Source organism: Gallus gallus, chromosome 6, assembly GCF_016699485.2.
Source record: "Gallus gallus isolate bGalGal1 chromosome 6, bGalGal1.mat.broiler.GRCg7b, whole genome shotgun sequence".
NCBI lineage: Eukaryota > Metazoa > Chordata > Aves > Galliformes > Phasianidae > Gallus > Gallus gallus.
The window spans coordinates 33080950-33108665 of NC_052537.1; the positions used below are offsets into that span (position 1 = coordinate 33080950).

Genomic DNA, 27716 nt, shown 5'->3' on the forward strand with positions numbered 1-27716 from the left:
CTCAGCCATCCCTTCTATAACATATCCATCACAAAGGACGAATGCTAGGTTAAAGGCTTTCTGCTTGCCTCTGTTGTCTTAATTTGCTAACGTGAATCATACCCAACTCTATTTTGAGCAATCCTGTATTAGAAATGCCCATGAGTCATTTTTCTTGAAACCTGAAACTACTAAGTTGGTAACGTTTGAGCAATACTCAGGAATTTTTAAGATTTTGCATACTTCTCTTTTTAATTAAATAGGAAAAGGGGAATCTGAGCCACAGTTTTTCTGTTCTCCTTATCTGTCCTGCATAAACCCAACACTCGGGATAGAAATCACAACTCATGCAAGTAAACCTTCTGAGCTAAATATGTATGGAGAACACTAAAATGAAGACAAAATGCAAAGAGGCAACCTGGGGATCTCCATCAACCTAATTTCAACATGGTATTAAAAAAAAAAGTCTATGAGGCTAATTCCATAAACCTCAAATTAACATGCATCCCTTTCCAGATGGAATAACTCAGTAACTGATCATCACACTGTATTTTCCCCTCTGATGCCCCCCACCTGAAGCCAAAGAAGACTGAAGGCTTTGCACTTCAAACTGAATGCCACTAACTCAGGAACACCAGGTGTGTGCTGTGCAGCAAAGCCAATGAACTGGTGTTCAAGTATTGGAGTTGTGCTTTATTTCACCCCAGACATGGAGACACCTCACCCTGCTCCATGCCACCAGACAAGACACCGCTGCAAAGCCAACTCTGCGAAGAGGCTCTTCACCAACATGTGAAGATCTCAAACAAATGTATATCATGCATGTCAGCCTACCACCACATCTGTCTCCTCCGTTACCTCACTCCAGAGCTTGTCCCCACACTCTCCACAAAGGACTGGAAGAAGGCGGCAGGTTCTGGCCAGGGCCGACAGCAGAGAAACTTCCCTCAGCTGTCTCCTGGCTGAACTCAGCATCTCTGACAGTCTTAGACACACGAGTCATGCTCAGACTTGAACATCCCTTGGCCAAAAGCAAATTAAAAGGCAGCAGGAATGAGCAAGCTTTACTGCTCACTACTACCACGCTTGCTCTTGCTTCCCCAGCAGCATCAGTTCCTGCACAGATTCCCACCCAGCACCATCTGCAGCAGCAGATCTAGAGGGAAGACTGTGTGGCAGAAAAAGCAGCACCCAGGTGATCTCCCAGCAGGGCAGCCTGGAGATGGGACTAAGATCTTCTTGATTCCTTGGGCAGGACAAAGACCCACAAGACTGCAGGGAAGCAGGCACCAGTAGGTGCCAGGTTGGTTCTATGCAGTAAGCACTGCTGGTCACATTACTGGTGGGAGCCTCAGCGCTGGCATGGCAACCCCTTCATTTTTTGAGCCTGAAGGTGACTCAGGACCCCATTCATTCTCCTCAACAACTGCAAACACGGACAAGGCCGATGGACTTACTGCAAGTCCAACCTGTGGGAGGACCACTAGGGAAAACATCACAAAGGGAAACTCGTTTCCCTCAGGCAGCCAGATGGAGCCCATCAGAGGAAACATCTGCCATCCTCCACTGAGGACAAAAACGAGGAGGATGTGGTTGGTCCATCCAGAGCAAAAAAAGTCAAAAAATGTTAAATGGTGCATGGGTCCTGAGCAAGGCGGGAGACCCCCTTCTGCAGGCGGGCCTCAGCAAAACGGGTTAAAAAAGCAGCATTAGAGACTGCAGAGTAAGAAAATGGCAGCAGCTCACTTGATGAGGTCAGTGACTGAAGTGGCCTATGGTACTTGTAAGAGAAAACATCTGTTGGTGTTAAAAGGTCAGCAGGAAATGAATGCTATTTACTTTGTCCTTACTGGTTAGGCCAACACTCCTCGAAAGAGAACCACACATGGCTTAACTTAGCATTAACGAAAGTTCAAAACCCTCACAGCTCTCCTCGGAGCGGCTGCCTACCTGCAGCGGGACCCCTCGCTGCCCCCACCACCCCAGGCAGGCCTGGTGCCCAGGCCGAGTGTGGGGCGGCCATCAAGGCCATCCCAGCACCCGGGAGTCCTCCTGCCCCACAGGCCGCCAACCCGCAACACTTCAGGAGAGCTGGGGAAAAGAAACCCCACGCCCTTCTCCAGGAACAAGCCGTTAAAATAAATCCGCCAACATAAAAGCAAGAAAACAAGAAGTTTCTCCTGAAAAACAGGAAGCGTTAGGTACATAGCAGCTTAAAATAGTGCCTACTGGGCTTGTTGACACAAGCCGGGTCTCCTGGGGCCGGGCTCCTGCACACGGCCACGCGTACCTTCGGAGCAGCCCTGAGGACAGCCACCCTTCCCACACGGCCACGCACCACCGCCCGATGGAGGTGAGAGCAGGGGACGGCCCACGGCCGCCAACCCGACCGCGCTTCCTGTGAGGCGCGCGGGGCTCCCACAGGAAACCTTCACTGGAAACAACCAGCAGCACGAAGCAGGGCCTGCTCTCAACATCGGAGCGAACGCTGAAGGCCGGCCGCCCCTCGTTTGTTTTTAAAACTCAGTCTGAAGCTTTGAGTACGTCGGGTTCCCGACTCTCCCTCACTCACCCCCCGTGCTTCAAGAACCCCATCGTGCAGGCAGGACGAACCACCGGCGTCTAACAGCTCTGCTCCCCAGGGATGGCACGGGAGGGGAGAGCTCTGCTCCAGCTCTCTAGGCTGTCAACTGCTGTCCATCTGCTCGGCACCTCCGGCCCACACCGACCTGCCTGCCTCCCCCCACACAAGGCATCGCACCACACAACGCCCCACACCAGACGCCGAGGGGCCCCTATCATGAGCAGCTAATTATTGGAACACATTAAATTATTACTCAAATTAAGATTTGTGGGCTTTCCCCTCGCCTAACAATACGCCTTTGAGAGCAGCACTGCAAATACGCTCGAGCAAGAGCAGCGGTGTAGCTCCATGTGCAATTAGGGCAGCATGTGGATCTTATTGCTCCTAAGGACTCATTTGATTTCCCACACCACCAACTGGTGAGAAGTTTTCGAGTCTAAATACAGAAGAATTAGATCACTCTTTGGGGTGGTCGCATCTGGGGTAGGAAAACCAGATGGAGTGCGTTTTCAGAGTCCTTTGTAATTGAACCAACACACAAAGTTGCTAGGGAGCATGTAAATAGCATCACTGCTCTGGGGCAGCCTGCAGTAGGGCCGGTGCCGTGTCTGCCAACGCTCCAAGACACCATCTCAAGCACTAGCAGGGAGGAATGGTCCTGTGGGCTGTGGGTCTTAAATTGTTGTGAGTGTGGACCTAAGGCCAGCAAGTAGGATCATGAGTGCCATTGTGGGCTTCAGGCTGGGTGTGATAGAGTGAGCTGTTCCTGAACACCACCACAGCCAGTGTTGGCAACCACTGAAGGGATTTGCTTCAGGCAAGGCAATAGCACAGGGATTTGGGTACGTTTAAAGCAGAACATGGTGTTACAAGAGGCAGGCACAGTGTTCTGTGTGGGACACAAAACGGAGCAGGACCTCTGTGAATGCCCCAACACTCGCACTCACCTCAGATGAGGCAGCCCCTTGTACCTTCAGTCTTTCCCAATAGAAAGGGAAGATCTTCCTAGGGCTTCCTTCCTCACATCCAGACTTCCCAAATGTGCCATTTCCCTGGCTGCAGACCCCCAGTCCATTTGTAATGCTTGCGCCTCCCCCACAGGTGGCAGATGTGGGCATTACACACCCGGTGAGCAGCGGTGTGCTGGGAGGAACAAGGATGACAGTGGCCCAGCAATCATTTGGGGCAGAAGTGACCAAGAAAGGGATCAGGACAGGGAGACTCTGGGAACCAAGAAGGAAAAGCAGTGCAGAGTCACTGCTCTGTGGGAGCACCAGCCCCGAGTACTGCACCCCACCATTCCCAGCAAGGCAAACAGAAAGCCAGCTGACAGTGCGCTCCAGAAGGGCATGGGCTTTGTCAGAAAAAAGCATCTATCTTCCCTGGTATTTAAACATGTTCCCTGCTTAAAAACCTGTGGTTTTGAAGCTCTCTTTATCAGCAGCTAACAAAGAGAGTGGCTCCCCATGGCACAGGAAGAGGACCCAAACTTTGCTTTCCTTTCTTTTTTTCTTTTTTTGCTCTCCTTGCAGCTCAGACCACGCAATAACAAAGTCACAAGTCAAACAATAATAATGAGGTGATGAGAATTCCTCCACCAGATGCTGAGTCTGCAGCTCAAGGCTGCCCACGCAGTGGCCTTTGGGCACAGACGTCAGGGTGCTCCCCTGCACCTCCCAGCAGACACCACACAGCCCTGGACCACTCCCCCGCACAATACTCCCAAGTGCAGAGGCCATGCCATTAATGAGCAATTCAAGCCTAAGCAGAGCACCTTTGTCCAGGGCTTTTTGGAAAGGAAGCAACAACGAGAAAAAAAAACAAAAAACAACCAAACAAATGTGCAGAGTCAGCACTTCACAACTCAACAGAATACAGAAATGACTCGTTTTTATTATCATAAGCATACACTTCAGAAGTGATCCTCCATAGATATCAAACCAGAAAAGCAAACAGGTCGGTGGGGAGATGAGAGTTTACCAGTAGGGAGAAGAGGCAGCGGGTAAGGAAGCCCTGCAGAGAAACCCCTGGGAAAGGCATGGGCTGGCACCTGGCACGGCTGCTCTGTTGGGGATTGTACTGCAGTCTGTAAGCTTGGTCGGTTGTTTTTGTCCATGAAAACAAAGTTATGCTGTTGTAGGTTTATTATTTTCTTTATAAATTAGGAATTGTTGGTATTTCAAATTGATGTTTCATGGAATCATAGAATGGCTCCCGTTGGAAGGGAGCTCAAAGATCATATTGGTGGTAGGTGGACGGTTGGACTGGATGTCCTCGGAGGTCTTTTCCAACCGTGGTGATTCTACGATTTCCTTCACTTGAATGCCCATGAGCTGTTTTCTGCCAGCCCAGCCCTCCTTTCTACACCAGCACTTCTGCTGCCTGAGTATCTGTGGCCACAACGCAAGCGACAAAACCAGACCAGCTTTTCCAAACGTGGTTAAAACGAGCTGCTCCCCGGCCCCACGGCATACAGAGCTGCTGCGACTTCTGCAATAACACGATGAAATATCTGGGTGACCACACAGCCAATTTTAAGCGGCCAATTTGGAGTTTCTGGTTGGTAGAGCACCGAGGGAGTGCAAGGTTCAAAAGCTGGCCATCACACAACGTATTTCACAATGAATTCAGACTGTTTTTCTAACCCAGCTGTCTTGTTTAAAAACCAGCACAACCCTCCAAGGTATACAAATAATTAATTTCAACCCAGGCTCCGAAGCAGCAGCTCCCAAACTTTCTTTTCTGGCTGCGACCTCATTTTACAGACCGGTAACTCCGTGCAACCCCAAACAGCAGAATAAATATTGGACAAAATGAAATTTCCGCCAGGTTCACGACCTTGCTCATAACTTCAACCAACCTCATTTTGGGGCCATCGTCCTCTCTGGGAGCTGACAAAGTTCTAATACAGATGATGTCCAAAGCGCACCGATGGGCCACCAATGGTGGCTCTAAGGTCACTTACACCAAAATCCTCCCCACAGCTCTGCTTGCTCTTCACAGAGGGCAAAAACCAAGGTATGGATGTTACCCGATCACATCATAAATAAATCCCCTTAAAATTACCACCCTCACTGGTTTCTATTGCAACAAGACGTATCTCAGCATTAGGGGAACTACACTGGACTCTGTATGCTGCTGGGAACCCATCGGTGTCACTGATGGGAATGATGAGATACAGATAGGATACCACACAACCACACACAGGTCTGCAGCCCAGTGTACATCAGGACCTTTCCACAGTGAGTATCAGACACCAAGAGGGTAAAATTGGCCCCAAAGCGCTTCAGCAGCACTCGGCTTCCAGCCCCTGCCCTGAGTTCATGGCTTCTGACAGCAATGTACACAACTGAAAGCAAGAAGCAGCAAGTTCCTGCACAGACATCCTGGGGACAGACGTCAGGGGCTGCTGCTCGGACATGCCTTGCGCCCAGACACCCACAGCGGGGCTCAGCCAGCACTGTGCAGAGCAAGCACTGTGCACACATTGCTTCCTCGTTCCACAGTCTGAATGTTAACCACCAGGATATTCCCATCAACGTGCAGAAAAGCAAGGGTAAAAAAAAAAAAAAAAAAAATGTAGTCCTTTGGCTCCCCGTTGCCATTAAAATTAATTGCCACATAAAATTGCTGATTCCTAGCAAATGAAGCCGTACGATTTATCAACTCACGGATAGAGCAAACTCACTGGTGGTTTAAATACATTACCTGAGTTATTACTAAATTTTGTTCCAGTGACAGTTTTATGGATAATGTAGGTTTTATAAATTCATTAGCATGGGACTAACTTTCAAAGTAAACAAAGACACTAAATAAACATCGCGGCGCTGTATTTACACACAAATAGATTTCCCCTTCCTCCCAAAGCCATGCTGGGATGCTCAGAAGAAAAATACGAGAGCAGCTCTGCAGGGGCACTCCGTGAAGGGATGATGTGACCCCAGGACCAGGGCCAGGTTTTCACCCACAGGGTGGTGACGCACTGAACAGGTTGCCCAGGGAGGCTGTGGATGCCCCATCCCTGCAGGCATTCAAGGCCAGGCTGGATGTGGCTCTGGGCAGCCTGGTCTGCTGGTTGGCGGCCCTGCACACAGCAGGGGGTTGGAACTGGATGAGCATTGTGGTTCTTTTCAACCCAGGCCATTCTATGATTCTATGGCACGAGGGAAGCGGCACCACCACACCTACAGGACGTGCTGCAAAACAAAGCGGAATGATGAGAAGAGAAGGAGAACATTTTCTGGTCTTCCTCCCAACTTACAGCAAAGTACCTCAGCAGGAAGCACACATTTGAAGGGGGTACTGCTGCTTCTGCAAGAAATCTTATTGTGATGGAAGTTGCTTTAACCTGTGTTTGCTGGAAGAAGTGACTAACACTGCTATAGAAAAAAAGAGAATGTAGGAAAAAAAGCTGTTTTTCTCCACTTTTCCATTCTGTTTACTCTGTGCATTTACCAGCAGCATGTGCAGAGCCAGTCTCACTCTTTCCCCCGTGCAGGCAGCGAGTTAGTCACACTTTCCCCTGTTGTGCAGCTCCTTTAGTCAGCAGCGGGGAAGTGATAAAGCTGAAGAAGCTAAACAAAAACAGGAAAATGCAAATGTAAAAAACACAGAAATCATCAGGAGGTCCATGCAGGGGAAATGTAACATTCAAACTCATTGTGCTTGCTTTAATTGAGGAGACAGCGATGTAGGCAGGAGTTCCTCAGGGCCCAGCACAGGGTGGGGGCAGCGGGCAGACATGGGAGCTTTGGATGCTCCTGAAGCACAGTGCCAAGGCAGGAACAGGGCACTGACACAAGCTGAACCTGCTCACAAGGAGAGAAACTGCCACCAGAGAACAGCCTTTGCACAGCTTGGAGCGAGCTGCAGCTCCCAGCCCCAGCAGCACACTCACTTAGGCTGGCCAGGTGTTAAATTAAGAGCTGGCGGCAGGCACAGCCCGAGTTTTGCGACCGGCGCAGTGTAATTATGCACCATTGCTTCATTCTTGGGGGTCTACTTATTTAAAATGCATTAAAGAAATAAATCACCGCTGATTGTTCTGTCCCCTTCTCTTTTAAGCCAGGCTGGGGCAATAAATCTGTAAAAAGAGTGATTCTTCTTTTAAATAAAAACAACAAAGGGGGGTAACAATGGGAGGCACAGCAAGTTATTTCCAGAGCCGCAGCCTCGCTTATTTTCTTCAGAGACTTTGCACTGAATTATTTGCTAAAAGAGATGCAAGAGGTGGCAAGGATGCCAAATGGCCCTAATACACCTTCACCACACTATCACCCCAAACCATCTGGAGCCATGGTGTCCTCGGAGCTGAGCAGGCTGAAGTCTTGGGACTGATCCATGCGCTCAGTAAGCTGCAGTACTAAGTGAGGCACATACATGAATACAACAGTGACAGAGGGATTTTATTCTGTGTAAAGCCAGCAAGGCTCAACTGGAGACGCTCCCAGTGCAGATCCCAACTGGTTGGGTTTGGGAATGGTTCAGGCAATGCTTAGAGAGCCGTACCACACAGCAGCCCTCACCTCCCTCTAGGAAAGCCCCAAGTTGCCAGTAATGCCACACGGAGCAAAAGCACCATCACACTCGTGCAGAAGAATGCCTCTGAGATCCTTTTTCCAGCCCTGCTGTTAGTCACCAGTCTCACAAGGTCAGCAGAGCGGCCAGCAAGAGGCCGAGCAATCCTCTGAGTGTCTCCTGTGAAACTACCATCCTTCAGATGGAGTTCTCGTCAAGTAAGCTCCACTCTCACAGCACCTGACAGGGAACGATTACCCCATAACTCACAGAACCCAGCAGTTCTGTACCAGACATCGCCCCAAAAACATCCCGGAGGGGCAAGCACATGAAGGGACACAAAGAGCCACTCAAATTTAGATCTGCAAGCACAGGAATCTCAGGCAGAATCATAGAATCACCAAGGTTGGAAAAGACTTCCAAGATAATCCAGTCCAACCGTGCACCTACTATCAACATTTCTCACTAATCCATGTCCCTCAGTACAACACCTAAACGTTTCTTGAACATCTCCAGGGTGGGTGACTCCACCACTCCCTGGGCAGCCTTCTGGCCAACCACATCTGCCTGCCTCTGAGTTTTATCTATTAGAACTAATGAAACTGATGATGAGGTTACATTTTAACTTAGCTAAAGCAGGGAATAGGAATCATTGAAGAATCACAGCATGATTGGGTTGGAAGGGACCTCTCAGATTCCCCAGCACTGACCCCCACTGTAAGCTGGCTGCCCCCACCAGCTCAGGCTGCCCAGGGCCCATCCATGGCCTTGGGCACCACCAGGGATGGGGCATCGCAGCTTATTTGGACTTCATTATGTCTTCTCCTTTGCACCATTCAAAACAATTTGATCATTTCTTTTTGTTATTGGGATCTCCCTCCATTATGGCTGTTACTGGGTGACAGCAGGGAAACCAGAAAGTAGAAATTACTGCGGGAGCTAGACAAAGATCTCACAAATAACTACCAGGAAATGCTGAAGTTTCTGCTGCCACTTTTATCATTGGATGACTGGGTTGGAAGGGACCCCAAGGATCATCAAGTTCCATCCCCCTGCCACAGGCAGGGTCACCAACCCCCAGATCTGGTACCAGCCCAGGCTGCCCAGGGCTTCATCTAACCTGGTCCTGAACACCTCCAGGGACGGGGCATCCACAGCCTCTCTGGGCAGCTGTTCCAGCACCTCACCACTCTCTCTGTAAAGAACACATTTTCACACGGTTCCTCCTACTTGCCCATTGCCTCTCTGGCTTCCCCACACAGCATTAAACAGGAAAATAGAAATCAAATAATAATAATAAAAAAAAAGATGTAAAACTTTCTGTTTCACTAGCTCCTCCATAAAGTTGCTTCAGAGGATGCTGTCCCCCCCAGCACCGGGGGCTCCTGTCCACTGCTCCTCGCTGACCTTTTGCTCAGAATCTGCTAGCTCCAGTTCTGTTCCCACCAGAAATGCATGCATGGTGCAGAGCAAACATCTGCAAAAACTCCTGGAATCCACAAATAACTCCCATTCATGAACATTCTGTTAGAAGCCCAGAGCTTCTTTAACCAGTTGTGCGTGTCACAGCTCAGCCTACACAACAGCACTGTCCTCCTTTCACTTGGACAGCTGAGGCTGCGCTGTGTTTGGAAACACACATAACCCTGTATCACCAGAAACAAAATAGCCTAATTCATTGCATTTATCAAAACCCAGCCTTAGGCCAAAGTGTTTTTATGGTCAAACCAGAAATGCTGCTGGGTCTCAGCAGTTGCTGCAGTAACACACTGCTGTGCTGATAACCTACAGTCTTCTTATGCCATGCTCCCATGTTTCACACGCAGACCTTGCAGCATTTGGACCAAACGCTGTCCCCCTGCACAGGACTGGACTCATGCAGTAGGCACAGTCATAAACGCATGCACTGTATCCAAGAGCAGAATCTGCCCCGTGCTGTGTATTAACTAAATGATGGGCTGTACTCATCAAATATTTATCATGCACTATACAATGCTGTGATTGAATTGATGCACTTCCATCCCTATCCATCAGAGCACTCGGAAAGCCCTCCGTAACTTCTACTCGAGAAGTCTCCAATTCCACATCTTTATTTCCCTTACAGACCCTCCTATAGCTCTGTGCATATACAAGGGACAGTTTGGCAGCTGAGGCAGCGTGCCTATAAACGCAGAGCTGTTGGGTGTTTTTTCTCCCACTGCCCGTTCCTCCAGAAAGATGTCCCCAGCACAGCATCCAACCAAGTGCTTTCCTCCTTCTGAATCGATTTCCTGAACACAAACATAAACCCACAAAATGCACTGGATGGTGCGGAAAGCTGTATGGCACTGAGCTACACGGTGCTGTGCCAGCCTCTGAACGAACCCATCGTGTGGTGGGAGAGGAAATCACTAAAAGCTGCCTGCTAGGATTGCTTCATCCCAGTGCCGCTGCAGACACCCGATGCTGGCAGCCCCGCTCCCTCCTCCATGCCATGGCAATATTCCCATCTCTGCGCTCCCAGATGTGACCAAAACAACTCAATAAACTGGGAACCTGCTTGGAGCAGCAGCAGCCAATGGGGGAAGAGTGGGCACTAATGAGACACAGCAGCACCGTCGGGCTGGGTGCTGGTAGTGGGGTGAGCGGGGATGGCAGCCGCACCAGGGGCCCGGGGGGACTCGAGGAACTGAAATGGAAAAACCAGGAAATAAAATGTAAGGAGTGCATTGTGAGCAAGTGATGGGAGGAAGTAGCAGAGCCCTTAACAAATTGGTTATTTGTCTGGTTAGCTGATGCAGAAGTGGAACAGGAAATTAATTCAACATGCCGCAGACTTACATTCCGCTATTATTTTCTGTGGGTTTTTTTTTGCTCCCCTATATACGCACACATATATGTATGGGCATATATATGAGCCAAAAAGCAAAGTATTCCTGGGCAAGCTGGTAACTGAAGCTTGTGAGACTCCAATTAAAAAATTCTAATCATTATTAGAGCCCGACTACGGAGTAGCCTTGGAAATGAAACAATAAAAGAATAGCAGTTAAGGATGAAAGACCCTCTCCAGAAACCATTTGGCTGCCAGCAGCTCTCGATTCGCTCAGAAATATCCCAAGCCAACAGGTAACGCCATTACGCTCACGGAAACCTTCAGGAAGGTCCCACCCTCTGTGCCTTACGGGCTGTGGCAGCCTGCCACTGATTTTGCTTTCAGTCTGAAAATGGATATCAAACCCAACCTTCTAGATGGAATAATGGCATGGGAGATTGATGGCACCGCTGTGCTGCAGGATGACTATTTAAAACACTTTTGGCTGCGCTTACAAAGCTCCAGTGACCTCCACAACTATAGAAACTGTACATAGTGGTAGGAGGAAATAAAATTAGCAACTCACAATACGGAACTAAAGCAATTCAGCATTCCTCAAAGAGGCTGTGACTGCGGTTAGCACTTCTGCAGTGACACCAGTGCTCGGCTTTGTGTTTAGAGACAGAAAGAAGAATGGCTCCGAATTTCCCTGGAAGAAACGTAAGCTGCCAGGAGGGCACTAATGGTGCTGAGGGTACCAGGGAATTTCTGTGCAGAAGCAAAACAGAAAGAGCTCGCAGGTTAGCAGAGCTGTAGGGTTCCTCTACCACGTTCTCCCACCGCGTGGTCACGGCGCCTGGCAGGAGGCAGAAAATAAAGACAAAAAGAATGCAGCTGGAAGAAGAACAGAGGGGGAGAAAGGAGAAGCTGGAAGCAGAGTGGATGCAGTATGGAAAGAAGCACCCCCATCACACCTATTGCTGACTCACACATTTTGGGTTACTTTCATTATTTCTTTGTACTCTGGCAGCATCTGGCATCTGCCGCTGAGACCGGGGCCATGTTGTGCCAAGCTCCTGAGCTGAAAACCTAAACAGACAAAGCAGACTGAGGAACCTACGCCAGCCCTGCCCGGCATGGCAGGAGCTGCAGCAACGAGGAAATGCACCCGCCTGCACCCAGCCCCATCCTGACCACGCGGGGAAGAGATGGGCACCGCTGTTCTCCCCACGGCAGGAGCAGAGCACACTCCTCCAAGAGGTTTTCAAGAGCTCTCAGGACTCACATGTCCCGCTATGAGGATGGACTGGGTGTTTGGGATTGAGGACCCCCTTCTGATTTGCTGCTGGAAGAAGCCCAGATGGTTTCCCGAGTGGTCCCCATCCTCAAGTTATCCCTGCATGGAAAGGAGCGTGAAAATCACTCTCCTTCAACAAAGGGATGTGCTCCTCTCCTGCCCTTCTGTTGCCATTTTTGGGAGCAGCTCTTCTGTGCTCCCACTGAGACGTTTCACCAGACCAACCACCCTAAGGTGTCACTGGGAACCAGGCAGGTTCCTCCCAGCACCCCTGTGTCATAGCGTGAGTCCATGCTGATGTTTCAGCTCCTTTCATGCCTGTCAGGTTATAATAACCCCACGGTTGAGACCCCAGGGCTTGCCCTGCACCCCTTGGGCTCAGAAGTTTCCATTCTCTTGAGGCTCCACGAAGTGAGTTCCTCTTGTATTGTACCACGGAGCTCTGCAGAACTAATTATTTTGCAAACGGAACTGTAAATCATTAACAAAAATGTTGATTATAGCATCTGCAATCATTATTTGGCCCATTACTTAAAAAGCTGGTTGCCATCCATAGGCTGGGGAATAGCTGATACTATGCTTCCAGAGCTCAAGATTATGGGATGTCAGAAAACGAGCGGTTTCTTTCACTATTACATGTGGGCTCTGTGGTACTTTGTAATCAGACCAATGCAGTCCTTCATCCCCAAGCATTTAAAAAAGATGCCAGACATATTTAAAAGAATGAACATACTGTAGTATTCTCTCCCATGTCTTTTTTTCCTCTTCCTTCTATTATTTGGAATGACTTAAATTTTTTTACATTTCACAGAATCAGAGAATCATTTATCCTTAGACAAATATTATATATATATATATAAATATATATATATGTCTTCCTTCTCTGATGTCCAACAGTGAATCTGTGCTGATAGACAACAGCCGTATGGTTCCTGTGCCATCGTGGCTACAGCTGAGTGAGCAGCACGCACCATTCCTCCCTGGCCCTGTAGCAAACATCTCCCATTTACATCCACACCTCAGTGATTCTCCCCCACCTGAGTTGTTCCTTGCCACTAAAAGGGAGATTTAGGTTGGACAGGAAAGTTGATGGCAAGAAGAGTGATGAGGCACTGCACGGGCTGCCCAGAGAGGTGGTGGTACCCCATGCCTACAGACTCCCAAAGTCAGGGGATGGGCTCTGTGCACTGACGGAGCTGTGGGTGTCCGTGTGCATTGCAGGGGGTTGGACCAGAGGGCCTTTAAAGGCCTCTTTCAACAGAAATGATTCTGTGATTCTACATTAGCCCTTCCCCTGCCTACCCAGGGGTTCTGTGCTGGCTCCTCTCCAACTTCCCTCTTCAATACTACCAATTCACTTAAGAGCCTGGCAAGCTGTGTTGTTGTTGTTGGTTTGTTTGTTTCCCACGTCTGTTTTAAGCAGTTTCAAAGTGGCAAGAAGAAACAAAACAGAATATTTTTTTCCACGCCTTACATTGCCACACCTCAGCTTAGAACACTTGGTTGGTATGGAAAAGCAGTGTCACGATGGAGGCATGTGGAAAGGAGAGAGAATGAAGTGCAACGTGTCCACCTGCCTCCAACAAAAATGCTAAGTGGGCCAAAAGGAAGCAGGAAGAATGAACTTCCCTGACCTCTCTGAACGCTGATACAGAACTGCAAAAGGATTAGATCTCTTCTCTTTTACTCTATTTTCACTGTGAAAAGAAAAGGCAAAAAAAAAGGCAACCCAAAGGGAAATGGGGCACAACATACAAATATGAGCAGGCAATGCATAATGGAAGCTATACGCAATATTAGATAGAGTGCTCATTTGCACTCGAAGTAAAAGAACAAAACCCACCTATCTCCGTGCTAATCAGATCACTGCACAGCAAATGGCTGCTCCTCAGTGTGGGCACCAAGCAGTGCCTCATTGGGAGCAGGTCGTTGTGGCCATGGCCACGTCCCGATGGCTCCTCCAACCCCATGGAGCACCGCAACTTTACCACTGGTGTAGCTATTAAAAGGGTTTCTTTTTCCTGTGGTTAGTTTATATGCTCCAGCTCATTAACATCTCCTAATACCAGAACTCAAGGCTAATTAGGCATGGCAATCCTGAGGAACATATTCTCTGTTCATCTTCCCAAAGCAGGATGCTCCTTGGCGGCCCAGCTGTAGCTCCACATGCTACCAGGAGGGTATCACCCTGGAAATAAAAATACCACAGGATCCCACACAGGACACAGCAGGGATCCTGTACTTGTTAGCTGATGGCACAGTTTACAGGCTGTTTTGCTTAAAAATTGGACGCATCTCTGTCATTAAAGCAGATTCCTGCTCAGCAGCCTCGGGGAGTTTCCTCAATAGTTATCCACACAGCAGAGCTCTCACGATAAAAGATAGCGACTTGAGAACGAAGGGGCAGAGCAGTTAGAAAGCTTCAGAGATTTCTGTAAAAAACATTTCCCAGGCCAACGCTGGTGGGAATTTTCTACCCCTGGCTATGAAAGTGCGGGAGCAGACAGGCCTGAGCCACGCTCCGTGCACATGAATTACTCCTAGGGCTGGGCTGCGCATCTACGCTTCACCTGGAAGTAACGGGGGACCCCAGGAAGACCAAAAGCTGAGCACCAGGAGCTACGGACACCAACCATGTCTGTAAGCACAGCAGCTCATGATGCTCCAGGTCTTCTGGACCACACCAACACTGACCAACGCAGCAAGGCATTTTAAGGCTACCTCACCCATGCAGTGTTGCAGGCTTCCCTTCAGTGCCAGCACTTCTGTGGTTGGTCTCCTCTGTCTTCACAGACCTTCACCTTTAATGCCTTCCCCTTTGTCCTTCTTAACATGGGTCCCAGGCTCAGCAGCTCTGAAGGAAGATACCAGCTGAATTTCTGTGGTCTTCACATTCCCGTAGCCTCCATTTCAGCATGTTTTTTACAACTAAATGCAGCGATACTTAATAGGTGTCTTTCAAATGACTACAACAAAAGGTACATTCACACACATCACCTCTGCATCCCCACAAATACAACTGTTGTGCGCTTTATTTTTTACACCCGTCACTGGAAAACAGTGACAACTGAGGAACCAAAATGCAATTGCAGACAGCACTAAGGATGGCTTTGTGCCTCCCTGCTCTTTCAAACACACTGTAGCATCTTTAAGGGTGATGAGAAGAGCAACTGGAAGAGCCATGCCCACCATGAGACAGGAGCAACCAAACCAGCAACATCCTCTCTCCCTCTGCCTCATCTCCAGCCACTCCTGGTTCTTTATTTCCTTCTATACAAATTCTTTCTCTGAGAACTGAGTGAGCCTTAATGTTGGAAGCGTGAGCCAAGCCCAGTGACCGAGGCAGCACAGACCTGCCTCCAGCCACCTGCTGACTCTCGGTTTTGGAAACGCTTCGCTTCCAAAAGCCTCTGTAAGCCTGACTGCATGGGTCCAGATTACAGGATGGAAATGTGAAAAAATCCTGGACAAAGATGAAGCATCTGACAAACCTCTATCCAGAGGACATTCGGCATGCAAACCCTCCCATGGTAGATGCCTTGACAGCAACAGATTTGTCTCTTGTCACCTGGAGCTCTCTCACTTTGCAAGCACGCAGCTCCAGCCAACCGTGACACCTCAAGCAGAGGATGTGCACCCAAAGCTCCAGGAGGAAAACCACAAGAGGCATCATTTGGGGGCAGCTCAGAGCAAACTGGAATTCTGTTTGCTTTGAACTGACCAAGCTGTTTACTCACCGGAGTCCAGCAAGCATTAACCTGCTTACCGAGCCGGCAGCATCCAGCTCTTGGGCACAAAGCATCGGGCTTGGCACTGAAATCCAGCCTGGGCTCTGCTGCTTGGCTCCCTGCACAGCACAGCTCCCTGCACTGCCAACCCATTCCCAAGGATAAGCAGTGCTCTGGAAGGAGCAGTGCACAAAACCATCAGCTGCAGGGTACCGGGGGCTGTTTGCCTCCAAGCAAACCTGTCGCTGCTGGCCAAGCATCACATTCTGCACTCTCAATCCTTGGCAAAGAACCGTGCTTAGTGCATAAGCTTTGAAAAATACAGTGTGAACTGTGCAGCAATACGGGGTTAATATTAATTGCAGCGTGCCCGAGGAGGAGCTGTGTGAGCAGCACGGTTTTGTTGCCATGCCCCAAGAGCGGGGCAGTGGTAAAAGCAAACAAGCACGCAGTTAGCACCAAACAGGATGGGACCCTTCTGGCCAGGTGCGCGCTCACCTGATCAGACCGTGGTGAGGAGTGAACACACATACGTGGGCCACGTGGCATCACCCACCTAGGATAACTCCCAGCCTAAACCCGTGCTCCACCATCAGTCCCCCAGATGAAGCCCTCCAGCGTATCACAGAGCTCTGCTTCTACAGGTTTTATATGTATTAGATGATGTTAATTAATCTTTTACTGATTAAGTCTCCGATGTGATTATACAGCCAGTGCATCAGCACCTGCCCTCTCCTCAATGACTCCCAGACCACATCTCGCTGTGCCGACGGACCAGGGTCACGCCAGTAGAGCAGCACAAGCACCCTGCTTACATCTTTGCTATTAAAAAACATTAAAGAAAAGAGTTGTTTCTAAGATACCACAGCAAAACGCAGCCACTAAAGGTTTGTCTGCATAGGAAGCCACCTCAGACCACAGCTGCACAGGACTGCAGTGGCCACACTCAGATTTGGAACAGCTTTACAGGGCTTTAAACCCAGCAGGTGTTCTCTCCATCTTCACTTCAGACAATATTATGCTGTCCCAGAATTGTACTAGTGAACTCACAGTGACCCTGTCAAATAAATATTTTTCCCGAGGTAACACTGCTTTAAATATACCCATTTAGTATCCTTATTTGAAAAACACTGGACAAATTAAAATGTAAAATTTGACTCTTTCCAGCATTTTGTATTCCGATAAACTCCCACAGTACCCTCTTCTCATGGCAGCCAGCCCATATTGCTGAGGAACTGAAATTCTATAAAGCCAGCAACACTTCAGTCTCTGTGCATTAATCATCTCTCCTGGTTCAGGAACTCTTTTTGAGTTGGGAAGAAGTGCGAGTATGAGGGATGTGTGTGCAATGTGCTCCCCCCAATAAGGGTACAAGAAGAACAGCCCGGACTGCTTGGAACACACATACCATCTAACCCTAACTCCAGCACTAGCCTCAATACGCCAACACAACACTAACCTCAACCTGAATGCTCACTCCAATGCTAACCCCAAGGCTAAACCTAACTTCAGCCCCAACACTAACCCCAACCCCAACACTAACTTCAACCCCAACCCCAACCCTAACCCCAACTCATCTGACCACACAAGGACTCCTACCACCTGCATCAAGGCTGGACAGTACCAAGCATTTCTCCAGGTCAAGTGGCAGCAGTGAATTTGGTGAAAACACGACTGAGTGAAGTCCTGTGCTCCAGAAGAAGAGAGACAAGCTGAACTCGACTCAACAACATTTTGGTTTCTCAGCAGGACGGTGGCAGCAGGGGGAACACGTTGTGATGGAGCCTATTTCCAAAATGGTATAAGAAGCACTTTCAGTACTCACTGTCAGAAGGTGTCAAATGGACTAAAACTGGCTCATTGGCAGTGAGATATTGAAATGCCACATCCAATGGCATCAGCAGGGTCACTGCAGCCAGGGCCAGCACCAGCTCGGGCATTTCTGCAAGTGCTGCTCTGAAAACGTGACCCTGCTAAATGCACGCTTCTGATTTTATTGGATTTTCCTTTGCTCTCGTATTTTGGGAAAGGTTAAATATGTCAAGCATTAGTTTATAAAACCTCTCGGATGAATCCTCTTACTCACATGATCTTTCTAAATGCTCCCAATCTTTCCAATTCTCCTTACACAGAAGTTATTCTATTCCTTTGCCATTTCAGCCTCCTGCCTCTCAAAGCTCAGGGGGTTTCCCGTGCCCGACTCAGCACAATATCCAGATCAGAATGCTGTGGACGTAAGAGCATTATAATATTTTCGGTATTTTCTCACCCATTCTTCAGATGGCCTAACATCCTGTTTGATCTTTTGTGCCTGCGCCTGCACACTGAGCAGATGTCTTCATTGAGCTGTCCGCAGTGACCCTCAGGTCTCTTTCCCAAGTGGTTTCAGTTCATTGAAAAGCCAGCAATGAGCACGGGGAGCCCAGACCTCTCCTTCCCGTGCATTTGTCAGTGCTGACTTTCATCTGCCCCTGTGGTCCTCATCTGCTCAACTTCAGCTCTGCCGTGCTCTTCACGCCGATCCACCTGCCTCAGTGCAGCCAGGTTGCTTTAAATCCACTGCTCTGCTGATGTATGATTAAAAAAAATACACACAGATTTGTGCCACAGGGAGCAGTGGCTGTGTGCTGGGATGGATGGGCCCACTGGCAGCCCCTCCCATAGCCAAAAGTGCCAAAATTGAGCACAGAGTCATAGAGCCATGGAACCTTTAAAGGTCATCTGGTCATCAGTTATAGCTTTTAGCTGCAGCGAATATATAAATGACACCACCCATTTTTCAGGAAGGTCTATGAATGCCTTTTGCCTTCAGAGCAGCCCAGTGTTGGCCAGCAGAGTCACACCGAGCGGGTGCCAGAAACACACTGCTGTGAGATCTGCTCGTGAGCTGCCAGCCAGGCCCTGCACATCCCTCCTTGTGGGCGTGAAGATCCCCACCAGCGGACAGAGCCCAGATTTACACTTCCAGCAGAATTCCACACAGCACTTAAAGATTTTTAACTACCATCCCTTTGTCCCAGGGAGTTGAGCTGATCGAATGTCACAACGTGACACATGAATGCACAACACAAGGGAGGCTTGACAGGCAGCAACATTGTAATATGATAATTCCTCTTTGTCCCTTAATCGCCTCTCTTTTTTGCAGACTTGATTCAGTTACCAACATGTGATCAATCATTGCCTTTTTCAGTGAGATAATTTTTTGCCCTCTATCTAAATGGCTCCTGTCAAAGGAAATCCAGTACTAAATTAAAGCTGATATGCTTGTCTCTGCCCTTTTGTTTGTTGACTTCTTCACGCATACAATTGACTTTAAATAGATTTTTTTTTATGGGTTCCATCACCATTTAAGTGTATGTATTTTTAAAAACCTGGCTCCTTGAAATTACCACTGGCTACATACACGTCTAAATAAACAGCCTTCAGCATATAACACAATGGAGAGGAATAAAGCACAAGGGCATCCAATGGTCAGCATCTCGAGGTGCAGAGAGAGCAAGCTGATTGCTGAGCTCTTCCCACGTGTTCTCAATGGAACACAGAACTGGAAGACGACCGTCAAACTCTGTGGTTTGCAAATATAACAAAGAGCAGAAAACGTAAATTAACTCAGTACTCAGGGTACTCAACCTGCAAGTTAACACAGGGGGAATGGACGTACTGCTAATGCCCACATGTGCTGAGACTAGACTGGGATGGGGGAAGACCCTCCAAGCACAGCTGCCCACCAGCACACCACCGCAGCCTCTGCCTCGCTGCTGGCTCGGCTCTGCTGCCCAATTCACACAAGTACACGGACACCACATTCAAAACATCAACACTGCACATATTTTTGCCTTTTAGGTGTCCTCTCCTTCCTGTGCCCCCTTCCATCTCAAGCAGGTTGCAGCGCATCTTTTAGTACATCTGGGCTTGGCAAGCAAGAATTTTTTCTGTAGTTTTCCATTATTATTTTTCTGTCCTCTCTGCAAAAGTTCAGACCTGCAAAAGCATTGATATCACGGAGAAAAAGAAGATGGGATTTCTACTTATTCATCTGTCACATACCAGCACTACAAGTCTGGAAAGTTAAATTGGATAACTGGATTGGCACAGCTGCCCAGGGAGGTGGTGGAGTCCCCACCCCTGGAGGTGTTCCAGAGCCGTGCAGATGTGGCACTGAGGGACGTGGGCAGTGGGCACGGTGGGGGTGGGCTGGGGACCTCAGAGGTCTTTTCCAGCCTTAATGATTCTATGATTTGGGATAGGAAAATGGTGATTTCTGAGCTAGGTAGGATGACACTTATTTAATTCGGTGATTGAATGACAACAGATTTTTGGCTGGGCTGTGCATTATAAATTATCGTAAATGGCTTCATCACTTGTCCTGGCTACACACAGAAGGCACTTAAGACTCTGCCAAGATCATCTAATAGACATCAGCCCTAGGATTTTAGGAAAACACCTCTTTAGATATATATATATATGTATTTCTTTGCAGAGGAAAACACATCAACAAAGCACTGGACTGCCACCTCCTTCTCAGGTGGGTGCAGAAGAAAGAACGAAATGCTTTCATCTCGTGCTTCCAGCAGCTCTCGCTGTCTGCACAGAGGGAAAAGGGAACGCATGCAGCTCCACGAGGAAGCATCGCCCCTGGCTGAGCAGCAGGCCAGCAGGACGCGGCCATCCGCAAAGGGCAGCGGGAGCGGCCATGCTGCAAACAAAGCGAGGAGTGGGCACTGGGGAGGACGGCCTCAGCAACAACAAAACCACACGCACACAAAAGGTCGTTCTTCAAAAAGACACGATATTGCACCAAAATGTGTTTCAAAGCATTTTCAGAAAGGCACTGAGCAGCCCGCATATCTGCTTTGTGTCTCTTGGCAGTTCAAGAATGCCAGCTCACCCTGTCCTCGGGGTGCCAGAACCAATCTGTTGCCAAGAGACACAAAACTGATATCACGGATGTCTGAAGCAGTCGCTGGAAACACACAGAACAGCAAACGGACCCGTGGTCGGGGTTTGACTTAGTCAGCAGTACGTCAGGGGAGAAAAATTAACCTTTTGTTACAGGGCTTCGGGCTGACCGCTCGCGTCCTTTCTGAGCACGGCAATCTGAGCCAACATCTCGGGGTTTTTGGAACATTGACTTTTGATTGGGGAAAAAAAAATATCCTTCTGGAGTGAATCACCACGTCAGCGTGAGTCCCCGCGCCGCGGGGAACAGGGCTGTGTGACTTACCTCGCTGACATCTGAATGACAGTCCTGAGCACACATCTTACAAGGAAGCCCAAATGCCACTGCTGGATGCCCACGTTGGCACTCAGGTGCAAGTGTGGCAAATGGTCCCGATGGAAATGATTCTGAGGCTCCCCCTGTAAACACTCGAACGGTTTTCACATTTAAGATCTGGTCGCTGGCAAGTTTTCCAGATACAAAATGTTATTACTCAACCTGGTGAGTAACCTACAGGAGATGTCGCAGGTTCACCATCTGCAAACGTTTCCCTGCTTTTCGGTTCTCAGAGCCTCTCCTCCCCCGCCAGCCTGCAAACCCCATGCAGATCCTTCCCCCTTGTGAAACAGATGATTACTTTTTTCCCTTCCATTTTCCCACTGCGATCATGGCCAAAGTATTCTGTCCTTCCCACTTACAGAAATTAAATTGAACGCATTCAGGATTCCCTCAAAACATGGAAATATGAAAAACAGCACGACTGCTTCTTGTAGATAGGTTCTCTCTGGACTGCCTAGTTTGTTTTGCTACGTTGTTGAAAATTAAGACTCTAATTAAGAAATACATTAATTAACTCTAATTAAGAATTACAGCAAGATTTGGGGTTTTTTTTTCCTAATGGGGGGCACAAATTTTTACATGTTAAGCTTTGTTGAGGAACCAATATGGCAGAAGGCAGCTGCAAAGCAACTAGACACCAGTTTAATATTATTACATTATCCAGGAAATTCCAATTATCAATTATAGGAAACGTTCTGCACATTAAGTTTTCAGAATACCTCATAGTTTTTGCATTTCTGACTAATACATAGCAGTATGGATGTACAGAGACATACACGTTACAGGTGCCCACTGGCAAATTACCTTCGGAGACACAGAACAGAGCAACTCACATGAAATAATTAGGATTTCCAGGTGTTTCCATACAAATGAAAACATGAGCACCATGGCTCCTCCCTGGGAAAGAAAAGTGGCACATCTTGAGAGAATGGAAAATACTGCAAGTAGCCACAAGACACTGCTAGAAACTGTCTGGGTGTGGGGTTTTTTTGGACTACAAATAAAAGGCAATGCCCCTACCACAAGGGTAAATCATTGCTTCCTCTCCCAGACCTCCAGCTGGGAGATGGAAGACAACTGGTGTGCTACAAGCATGCAGGCAGCAAGACAGGGGGCGCGAGGGGGGAGGAGAGTTAATAAAATTCCTACCAGAAAACAGAAAATGAGATTAAAGGAGACATTTTGGCCATGAGGCCTTCTTTCGGCTGGAGAAGGCCTCAAAGCCAAAGTGTCTCTTCTAATCCTATTTTCTATTTCCAGAGTGCATTTTAATAACCCCTTTGTATATGGTACAATGACTTCAGCAAGTCCTATTTCAAGCAGATTTTCCACACTAGAAAGGAAAATAGGTTAAAATAATTGTACCGTACACCTCGCACACGCGACACTTTGTTTAATCCAATGTCAAATGCCGAAGCCACACAATACGGCACAACGTCCATTTACAAAAGTGCCTTGCAGGACAAACAACTCGAGGCACCGTACGAGAAAGCCAGGCCAGCACTCCTGGCCCTGACACCCACCCAGAGGCCCGAGAGCGGCCGCCTTGGCTTTTAGGCCCTGAGTTTGCTGAGCTGATGTCACTGGGCAGAAAATCGCTCTGCCTTCGGGCAAAACTGTCAAAAGCTCCAGCATTTGCCATTTCCCATCATCGACCATATGGGAGGAAACTGTGGAAAAAAAAAAGAACGAGGAACTCTCTGGCTTGAAGAGCAAGAAGGAGGCCCTCAATGTGTGGTGCATAACCAGCTTGCATCAGCACAGCACAACTGGATAACAAGACATGAAGCTGCTGGTTGTGGGTCTAAAGGAGGCCATAAGGCTGATTCAGAGGGCTGGGGCACCTCTTCTGTGAAAAAAAGGATGAGGGAGCTGAGATTGCTCAGCCTGGAGAAGGAAAGGATCCAAGGAAGCCACGTTGCAGCCGTTCAGTACCTAAACAGGACTACAGGAAAGATGGGGAGTGACTCTTCCATCAGTGAACGTAGTTACAGCACAAGGGGTAATGGATTTAGTCTAAAAGAGATGAAATTTGGATCAGATCTCAGGGAGAAATTCCTCGTACTGAGGGCAGTGAGGCCCTGGCACTGCTGCACAAGTAGCTGTGGGTGCCCCATCCCTGGAGGTGCTCAAGGCCACGGATAGGATCCTGGGCAATCCGATCTGGTGGGAAGTGTTGGGGTACCTCAAGCAACACGGGCCCTGCGATCCCACAGAATCACAGAATCATTACAGTCGGAAAAGACCTCTAAGACCATCAAATCCAGCTGTCCACTTACCATAAACACTGCCTACTAAACCATCTCCCTCAGTGCCACATCTCCATGGTTCTTGAACACCTCCAGGGACAGTTACTCCTCCCTGGGCAGCCTGTGTCAGTGCCTCATCACTCTTTCAAAGAAGAAGTTACCTCTAATTCCCAATCTGAACCTCCCCTGGGGCAAGTTGAGGCCATTCCCTTTTGTCCTATCAGCTGAGATGTAGTAGGCAAGACCAAGCTGGTTTATACCAAGTGAGGAGGTACTATGCTGGCCCAGCCATCCCCACACAAATACAGTGCAGAATATTGCAAATATAAAACCACAGATCCGTACAGCTTCAAATATGGAATGCAGCTTTATGAAACAAACAAGCACCTATGCAATGCCTGGTAATGCCAAGCCAAGCAGCAGTGAGCAGTACAGCATCAAACACGTGGCCAGGGAAGGCTGCTGTAAGGACTACAAACAACAACAAAGAAATCAAACCAGAAACAAACAGGAACACTCACCAGTATCAGCTTATAGACACTGGAAAAGACACGCAAAGGCCCAACCACTGCTGTGTGCGCTGTCGAAGAAGTAAGTATTATAGTGGTAGACTAAGTACAACAGAAATTTTTCTACATCTCAGTGGCACTTCACGGTAGTAGCCAATGCTCATGGGTAATGAAGTAAAATAAAGCAGGTGAGAAACACCAGAATCTATGTAGCATGAAATATCTCTAAGAGACTTGTTTAGTGAAATTAACTAGTAGTTTAATAGAAAAAAAGCTTGATGAATGAGAGTGCTCCAATTTCTTCACAGAAATTAACATTTCAATCCTGTTTTTATCTAGAAGTCATTAAACTGTGCAACATGAATTATTGGAACTGTAGCAGAGAATTAACTCTATTCATCAAGTAAGTCCAAACAGTTTAGAGTGCATCTGTAATGAAAAAATAGCACCACATTTCTATCTCTTCTCATTAAAGTAAACCAGTTTTCCCTCTCTCAGTATATAAAACTGTCTTCTCCTCATGTAATTTATATTACCATAAGCCAGCTCACATTCTAAACTATTACACGCCTCCAATTAATTTTTGCAGCTTTTGCCTGAAAATTTGAGATAGTTGAGATAGTAGTGTATGAACCTGCTGACTCCAGATTACGTGTGTGCTTCCAATATTAATGTTGGCATAATAAAATAATCTGATACATACTTGATGAGAGCTTTTCACTATTGTGAGAGTAGTTAAAGCAATACGTAAACCAATTCCACTGATTTTCTTCCTCCTCCCTCCATCTTTTGGAGAAAAAAGAAAAGAAAACAGCCACACAGATCAGTCCGAAATTGAGGAGTCCCAAGTTAAGCACTCAAGACGATGTCATGAACGCTCTCCGGGATGCTTTAAATCAGCTGTTTATAGCCTACCTATTAAAATTTATTTTAATGGCAGGGCATTTCTAAATGCTTCTAATTTTGAAGTCCCTATTTAAGTAGATTCTTTTCTTTTTTTACCCTGCAGAAGACACACATCCACGCGTCCCAGCCCATTTCCATCACCACCATCTGCATGTGGGCTAACAGTGGTTCTGGAGCTGTTACTTATCCTGCGCTACTTCCTATTGGTGAGCAAAAGGAAGAGATGTACAATCTATTGAGCGTCCTCCATGAGGCTTCCAAATGCAGGAGTGGTACCTGCACACCCAGTCGCCTTGTAATACATCCCATCAGCTGTCCTCGCACTCACAGCCATTGAGAAATTAGGAGTTTCAAATTGTGTGGGAAACTAAGATAGATGGGTTCTGAGTCCCAAGCGTTTCTGTGGCTTTTCTTTCTCTTTGCAGCACAGTTTATAGGGATATCTCTTATCTAATTCTGCAAACTGATCTCCAGCATATTAGACAAATATCCTTTTCTTTAGAAAGACACATTCTTTGAGACGAAAATTAAAGAAAAAAATTATAATATTGCTTTCCATTGTGACTTCAATTTTACTACTGCATACTGTGCATAATATGATTTTAATATCTATCTGCCCGAGAGAAAAATTGGCAAACATTATACTCTTAGAGATCAAATAATTTTATACATAGGCTTAAAAATATGCATTTGGCATTATTTGGCATAGCCCTGAAGTTCTATTTACAGGAAACTGTAAATTGTTGATGGTGAATCATGCAGCCCCTGAAAACATGTATTTTGTACCAAAGTGATGGGTGGCAGAGCATGGAGACGCGCAGAGTCCTGAGCCCACTCCTATAGAGGGACCGTGCGAATAATCATTGTCACCAATGCCAATGAGGCTCTCCTATCAATACATGAAGTGATGACATTATTAGCACGTTTCAAACAAGGGAGAGAAATAGGGGTGGACACAGAGAGAAATTCAGGCTCCAAGAGGTTACAGTGAGGGATGTGGTCATGATGGATTGACAGCAAAGCCAAAATTTTTGGCTGTTTGTTAGAGGAACAGGCAGTATCTCCAGTGCCAATGGACACCCAAGGCCGACACACTAAGAAGCACCCAACATCAACATTCAGTTCTTTTGAGACCAGATGAACAAAGCAGCCTGGCCAAAGGATGGGAGAAGGGGCTGGTAGAGATGGACGCTAGGAGAGATAACATGCTGCAAGGCACCAAGGCCAACTGCCACACAATTTAACAGCTCCCAGTGGTTTCAAATCAATTTACATTTAAAATAAATGAATTAAATCTGATAATCTCTGATACCACTCAACCTATTTGCTCCAGGGCACTGAAATTCAAATATTCTTTGAGTTCTGGAAATAGGCTTTAACTGAGATGACATACAAACAAAGATAAAGTGTACCAAAATCAAACACAACTTCCCTGGTTTTTACAAAATCATATCAAAAAAGCACTTCAGTGGCACTCAAAGCATCTTGCTGGTGTAACATTTGCCCGTTGAAGTTGACCTCTAAGGTGGGTATAAACCATTTTGGCGTCCATGTCAAAAACCCACAGCTCATCTACCCCGATGGCACTAAAAGAGCCCCCTTCATCCTCACCCTGAGCCCCTTGCAGCACTCCCAGCACCACGGCAGGCAGATCCACACACAGACCAGATAACTGCACAGACCTTGGCCATAAACAGCCTTCCTGGCCCAAGCAGGCTATGGCAGGACGCCCACCTTCGTACACCCAACACCACATTCACTCTGTAAAACCACATCAGACTCTCTTTCCAGCATTTACTTTTATAGATTTTAGAAGACTGACCTCACGCTTTTTTATCATTAAACACATGTGCCTTTATACCTAACAACTCCTGCTGGCATCTTTGCATGCCAAAAGAAACACGTAATTAAATTAAGCTACATGGACCATCTTCCTTTTCTCCTGTCTAGCCTACTTGAACGCCATGCCAGACAGCAAATCAAAATCTGCATTTAAATAGAATATTTTAATGTATGAAAGTGGGCGGCCTGAGGGTAAAGAGGTATTGCATTCGCTCGCCATATGCACAGAATTGCATTTAAAATGTGATACCACATTTTTAGAATTTATTGAGCGTCCTCATCATTGTAGTACTTCTGTTTTATTGTAAGAAAACCTTCAGCTCCGTGGAGATTTTGGTACCCAAGCACGTTAATAAAAATAACGCGATATTACATCATTTTATCAATTTAATTTCGAGGAAAAGGAAGATATTCAATCACATCTCATAAGTCACCATCGCTGATAATTCCGGCCATTATTCAGTGCGAAACTCAAGCAGTCGGAATCCATTAACAAAGGTTGCTGCGAATCTGCATTTTTAGACTTTGTCAGAAAACACAGCCGCCCCGAACTCAGTGACCTGGATCTAACTGCCTTTCAGCCCAAATGGCCCCGCTCCCTTACCCTGCATCTTTTCAGTGCGGGATAAAGCCTCACCACCCCGACCGGGTCACGGAGGGGATGCCTGGCCATGCCAACCCCACCACGGTCCGGCCGCCCATAGTGTGCTCCAGCTGCCACCCCCAAAGTCCCATGGGGACACGCCAAGCTTCATGGTGGCGCCTGAGAAGGGCCTGGTGATGTGGTGGAGACCCACAGACGGGAGCTCCTCGCTCCCCATGAGGCAACGCGGCCTCCGGCAAGCTGGGGAAGAGTGAGAAGGCAGCAGCGCAGCGTGACATATGTTAGTGACATGGTGTCACATCGCATCGCATGGGCAGAGGGGTGATGAGGACAAAGTGGTTCTGACGCTGTGTTATCAGGTCAGCACCTTCGGGAGAAGGGAAAAAATGAAAGGCTCGGTTGTGGAAGGGTCGCGTGGAGAAGCTGCGAAGC

At 47.7% G+C, this 27716-nt stretch overlaps 1 protein-coding gene across 8 annotated transcripts in view; it reads right to left on the reverse strand.

The window, feature by feature from the left end:
• The window catches only part of CTBP2 (C-terminal binding protein 2), a 251733-nt gene that overhangs the window by 58612 nt on the left and 165405 nt on the right, over positions 1-27716 (reverse strand). The window contains exon 1 of one of the 8 annotated variants that reach the window (XM_046943167.1): positions 7019-27556. The exons of 5 other annotated variants lie outside the window; for them this stretch is intronic. The gene's annotated coding sequence lies outside the window, so the exon portion shown is untranslated. Of the gene's footprint in view, positions 1-837; positions 2725-7018; positions 27557-27716 lie in introns of those variants that run through there. 2 more of the 8 variants (XM_046943166.1, XM_046943165.1) reach the window with 2 other exon arrangements.